This window comes from Hibiscus syriacus, unplaced genomic scaffold (assembly GCF_006381635.1).
Source record: "Hibiscus syriacus cultivar Baekdansim isolate YM2019G1 unplaced genomic scaffold, ASM638163v2 tig00112370_pilon, whole genome shotgun sequence".
Lineage (NCBI taxonomy): Eukaryota > Viridiplantae > Streptophyta > Magnoliopsida > Malvales > Malvaceae > Hibiscus > Hibiscus syriacus.
The window spans coordinates 314,667-321,103 of NW_024063316.1; the positions used below are offsets into that span (position 1 = coordinate 314,667).

The 6,437-nt window shown below is 34.2% G+C and overlaps 1 pseudogene; it reads left to right on the top strand.

The window, feature by feature from the left end:
* The first annotated feature begins 325 nt into the window (after positions 1-325).
* LOC120178717 lies at positions 326-4,759 on the top strand (annotated as a pseudogene).
* Positions 4,760-6,437: the final 1,678 nt, after the last annotated feature.

The window sequence follows — 6,437 nt, forward strand, 5'->3', positions numbered from 1 at the left end:
AGATGAAATAAAAAATCCTAATATTTTAGATAGAGATAAAAATTTGCTAAAATAAACAATAAAAAAAGATCATTGAAAGAGAAAAACTAACAACAACAAACTTTCCATGAATTACTCTAAATTTCTTCCACCATCTACTTGCTTTTGATCCCCATTTTCTTTTCTCTCGATCTAATACTTTCAAGCCCCTTTGATACATCATCAAATACCCATTTTGCATCATCCATCATCCGTGAAAATCGAGAAAAATTCAGGTGAAAATCAGCCACAATTTGCAGAGGAAATTTGGCATCGGTGGTGGGTCTTTGAAGAAGAAGAAGAGGTGATGATGACGATAGGGGGAACGATGGATACGGGAGTATTGGATGATATAATACGAAGATTGTTGGAAGGGAAAGGAGGGAAACAGGTTAAGCTCTCTGAAGGGGAGATTCGTCAGCTTTGTATTAATGCTAAACAAATCTTCATCTCTCAGCCTAATCTTCTCCGGATCAGTGCTCCCATTAGAATCTGCGGTGAGCTTTCCTTTCTTATTCTTTTTCTGATTGAAATGTGTGCCAGATTTTAGGGTTTTCTTTGGTTTTTGCGTTTGAATTGTATGATTTATTGAAATTGCAAAAGGATTACATGGATGGGGTGAATTTGGGATAGTTGAAGTTCATTCTGAGTTATTTTCCCAATTTTTTGTTAGATCCAAGAACCAAAGTGTGTAACATAGAATTTCATGTTGGTAATAGAGACAAAAGTAAATTAAATTTTAATATAGTGTGTCCATCGTATCAAAATAATTGTTGGATAATTGTATTATGTCATAAAATTAGCATTAGGTTAGTGTGGAAATATAACATTTGTGCGAGAAAAAAAAATTAAAATAATGAAATTCTTAAATATAAAAAAATTATTTTATTAAATTATTTTAAATTAGGACCTAAGTAATAATAGACTGTATAAATTTTACATTGTCATTATATCATGTTACATCATTATTTTTGTTTAATATTTAAAGGCCAATGATATGTTTATAATATTTTAATTAAGGGTAAAGTACACAAATGATTCTTTGGTATTACTTTATTAAGTCTTTCGACTATTAAAAGATATAAAATGATCATCTAATTATATAATGTTATTTTTTTAAAGCCAAACGACTATTAAAAGTTACAAAATGGTCACCAGATTATTCATTATGTTCCAAAATCATTCTTTTTCGTAAAGAAATTTGATGGTTGTTTAAGTGGATGTTAACATGATGATTGGGATATGATAATTGTTTGAGATTCAAAGATCAGATTTTATCATTTCACGGTCAACATATTAATGTTCACCTCATAATACTTTCAATTTTTAACGAAAAAAATGAGTTTGAAACATTATAATAATATCAAACCCATAAATAACTAAGTCTTAATACAAAAATAAGTGCTTGAATTCTGTTTCGAAAAATATTTTAATGCCTAAAGAATTTTTCGTTAAAAATAGGTGTTTAAAATTTATTCCATTATATTTTTAAGTGTTTAACTCTAGCTGCCATTAAAGAAAATAGGTATCCAATTAAAATTCAACATGTGTCGTTTATTATTTTTTGATAATTGATTTAAATTTAAGAGAAAAAAGCGTCAGTGACCGAAAATGACTTATAATATACGATTTTAATCAACTTTTTTGTGATTTGCGAAAATGACCAACAAAATCGCAACGCGATATCAAAATCGCAACGTTGAAAAGAAAATCGCAACGGTCAAAAGAAAATCGCAACGCGATATTCCAAGAATCGCAACGCGATTAAGAGAATCGCAACGCGATTAAGAGAATCGCAACGCGATTCAGAAAATGAGTAAATTCTTTCAAAAGTTGTTGCATTTGTTTCTTTCTTAAGAATTTTCTCTAAAAAGATAGTATACACGCGTACGTGTCGAAGACACGTATTACCACGACCACGACCACGACCCGACCCGAGACGAGACGCCGGCGGCGGCGGCGCGCGAGAGTCCCCCTTGTTCTCTTTCACTCAACAAGGAAATGGGAAATCCAAGCCTTAAATACACTTCCCAATAGTGTTTCCAATACTATGTGGGATTGAGCATTACTCAACACTTCAAAGAAAATATAGCAATTTTTGTAGTATTTTCCCACTTAATCCATATCTAAAAATATTAAAACATTTTATCAAGAGAATTAAAAGAGTTGTAGATATCTACATTTCAATTCAAACTTATACATATAGTTTTAATATGATAAAATGTTTTATCAAGAGAATTAAAGGTGAGGACCCCCTCTCCCCCTCCCCCTCCCATGAAACCCTTCATCCCGTTGAATTCTCCTAAAAATTGAGATGCAATTGCCACCAGAACATTAAGATGGAATTTCACGAGAAATTACGACACTTTTACATCAAATGTATCCCACCCTTCATTTATAAATTAAACATTTTATAATTTAGGAATTAGGGTTTATGATTAGAGATTCAAACCCTTAAAACCAAATCTTTCATTTACAATATTTTTGGGTGTTCGATCGGTTGCAAAAGTATGGGGGTTTTGGTCATAGATGGTTGGTTGATTACACGTCGTTGGGTGTTAGACCGATTAACGGCGTTGGTGGCGACAAATGATGATAAAGGGATTAAGATTAAAGTTTTAAATTTTTTGAGTTTTTTTAAGATTTGAAAAAATATGTTTTTTTTATTTTATTTTTTATTTTAAATAAAAATTCTTAAAATTATCAGAGCGTGACACATGTGTCACTTAACGGTGATTCTTAATAACAGTTGACGTCGGGCACCTAAGAGTGTAACGGAGAAAACATTAGACACTTATTTTTAACGAAATATTCTTTAAAAAATAAAACGTTTTTCGAGACATAATATATACACTTATTTTTATATTAAGCCAATAATAAACGTAGTTTACTTATATAGAAAAATAGAGATTGAATAATCACATTTTCAACATGTCCACCATAAATAGACTTTTTTTTATAAGCAAAAGTGTATAAAATTTAAGGCATCAATCCAACAATTCATTTTCTTTGATATGTTATAAATATAAATGAACAAATTAATCGAAATTAAAGTAGAGGATTAAATTTTTAATTTTAATATTAGACCTTATTTAATTTTATAATTTAAATAAGATTTTTTTGGTTACGGTCTGATCATATTTAGTAGTCTAGGATGGATCACTCTGCCGCCCTTCCGAAAGTTTTAAATTATTATATATATTAATTTTTATTAAATTTTCAGTTGATAATATGTTTTTATCTCCTAAAATTTTATAAGTTTGTCACTGACATAAAATCTTATGTTCCTGTTTGCAGTGTCGAGTTTAGTTGTAATTATTCGAACATATTAATATCATAAGTTATTTTATTTATAGGTGACATTCATGGACAATACCAAGATCTCTTGAGGGTATTCGAATTTGGTGGGTACCCACCCGATGCAAACTATTTGTTCCTTGGGGATTACGTAGACCGGGGCAAGCAAAGCTTGGAGACAATATGCTTGCTTTTGGCCTATAAAATCAGATACCCGGACCGGATTTTTCTCTTAAGAGGGAACCATGAAGACGCCAAGGTGAACCGGATCTATGGGGTTTTATGATGAGTGCAAAAGGAGATTCAACGTTACTCTTTGGAAACTATTCACCAATTGCTTCAACAATTTGCCCGTGGCCGCACTCATCGATGAGAAGGTACTTTGTATGCACGGTGGGTTGTCGCCGGATTTGGAAAGTTTGGATCAAATCAAGGAAATCGAGAGGCCGACGGAAGTCCCCGACGGCGGTCTTCTATGTGACCTGCTTTGGTCTGACCCTAACCCGAACGTCGAGGGTTGGGGGGATAGTGATCGAGGCATCTCATGCACTTTCGGTGCCGATATTGTCGCTTCTTTTTTGGAAAAGAACGACCTCGATCTCGTTTGCCGTGGTCATCAAGTAAGGCGGTTTATTTTCTTGACTACTGAATTTCAGCATCAAATAGGTATAAGTTAGCTTGTGGATCAAGTAAGCTAGTTTCTCTATGCATTTGGACAAAGGAAGGGATTGTAGATACTGAAATTCGAATCTTAGACACGAATACTTCTAGATATAGTTTATATCGTTCGAATTTGTTCGGGTTCGGATTAATCTAAAGTTTTGGATTGCAGGTTGTGGAGGATGGGTACGAGTTTTTTGCTAATAGGAAATTAGTGACAATATTTTCAGCTCCAAACTATGGTGGAGATTTTGACAATGCTGGTGCTCTTTTGAGCATTGATGAAGCTCTTGTGTGCTCTTTCGAGATACTGAAACCGGCAGTGCCAAGCAATAAGGTCAATTTAAAGAAGGTACGCACTCTTTCGAGTATAAACGAGACATCCTGCTCGCAAGCTACTCGTATTCAACTCGAAAATAATCGAATTTGACTAGACTATTTTCGAGTTGAGCTTAAACTAGCTAAATTCAAGTTAAACTCGAATTGAGTTTAAACTTAAACTTTGAGTCGAGGTCGGATTTCTTCCATCTCGAACTCGATTTAGGATTATTAGACCCCTAGGAATACCCAAGCAATAGTATCACGTCAAAGTCCTTGCCTCTGCAATGGAAATCAATCAATGACTGTGTTGCATCTATGTTCAACAGCCACAGAAGATCGGAACAACCTGATTGCCGTGAACCGAGCGTTTCCGGGGAGGGGGACGTTGTCGTTCTACACAAATACTAAATTCCGACAAGCTCGATCAAAAAGCTGTATATCGGTTTCTCGTACACCAAATTGAACTTTTTTTTTTAAATCTAATCTGCCTTGTATTTGTACGTCGACTATATTTTTTTGCTGGTTTTCTTATGAATCATATTTTAATTTTTGAATACCCCGGGGACTCAAATGTTCATCAGGGGGTTCATTATAGGCTAAATTATAAATGTTCTTCAGTTGGTTAATTTTTTTTTGAGTGAAATCGAATTCATCAATATGTTTATATTTTCAGTGAGTTAAATCACCAGTCAAATTACTGTTAATTTTTCAACATTTGTTATTAGGAACAATTACTTAAATAACAGACTGTAACCACAACAACGACCGTTATGTAATAGTAACGACATCCCCGAAGCCGTGATATCCATAACTGTTATGTTCATAATAGCATATGTTATTAAAAATTCACAATCACGATACTTGCATTGACCACAATATCATCATTATGTCTGTAATAGCGATAAACATAATGCGACCGGATACACAAATACACGATCCTAGGTTCCGATTACGCCGGTAAACTTTGCGTCCTTGCTGTTAGGAGATCTTTAATGACCATTACCACCAGGTCCATGGTCTGGTGGTGGGTCTGCACCTATCAAATTTCTCTTAATCTCATCATTCACCATCTTTCCCATGAAAATAAAAAGGTTTGTTATATAAATTGGTATATGCAAGTAATTAACAAGGTTTTAGCAGGACCTACCAAAGTTAGTGTTTCTGCATGAAGAGAGAGGCAAGAGCAGTGAAATAGATAGCAGTAGAACTAGTAGAGAAAGCATAGGGTTTATCTTACAACCCATGTTTGGTTGCTGAGAAAATTTATTTCTGGGTTCGAAAACCAATGGAAGCTTTGATCTGACAGGGTTAGTGTGATTGTTTTGAAGGAGAAAAGGGGATATTTATTGGGTTACCTTCACCTCCCAGCATAAATAAATCATATGCAAAACCTTCACGTTCACCACCATCCACAATACCACCTCCAACGTCCAAAAGATTGTCGATAGAGCCTTAGCACTTTGATCTAAAGCACCAGCGCTAATAACAACATGATATTACAACACAATAACATAACGACAAACAAACAGACACAGATCAAACGTAACCGATCAATAACCCCTGGCAGCAACAGTTCACTTGAACGCTTCTCCTATTCCATATAATCAACCACGGATTCTAAGAAAATAATCATGTCAACTTGCGAGGGAATCAGATAGACTCGAGCAAGTGAACGAAAATGAAGTAAACAGACCCATATAAGCTACTAACTTCCAACCTTACTTGCTTCTAGAGATCAACATGCAATTGATTTGCAACCCAATTTAACCGCACCAAAGAAAGAGATTGATTACCACTTTCAAATTTGCAGATGATAAAAGCCTGAACCCCACGGTTAGAGGCAATACTAAGGGACTGACACAATCTCCATACACCCTAAAGCATGGCTTCGATACGCGCCAATGGAATGAAACTCAAAAAGCGAATTAAAATGCGATACAAAGTGAATATACAAAATGATATTAATATAAATACAATACAATAAAAATACATGAATTATAAAGATTATTGACCCTTAATTATGATCTTGGGTTTCGATGGCGGCAGTAAATTTTTGCTTCTGGCTATTAACAGCATGTATTTTGCCACCTCCTCCATGTTTTGTTGGTGGGTCTACTCTTATTAGATTTCTCTTAATCTCA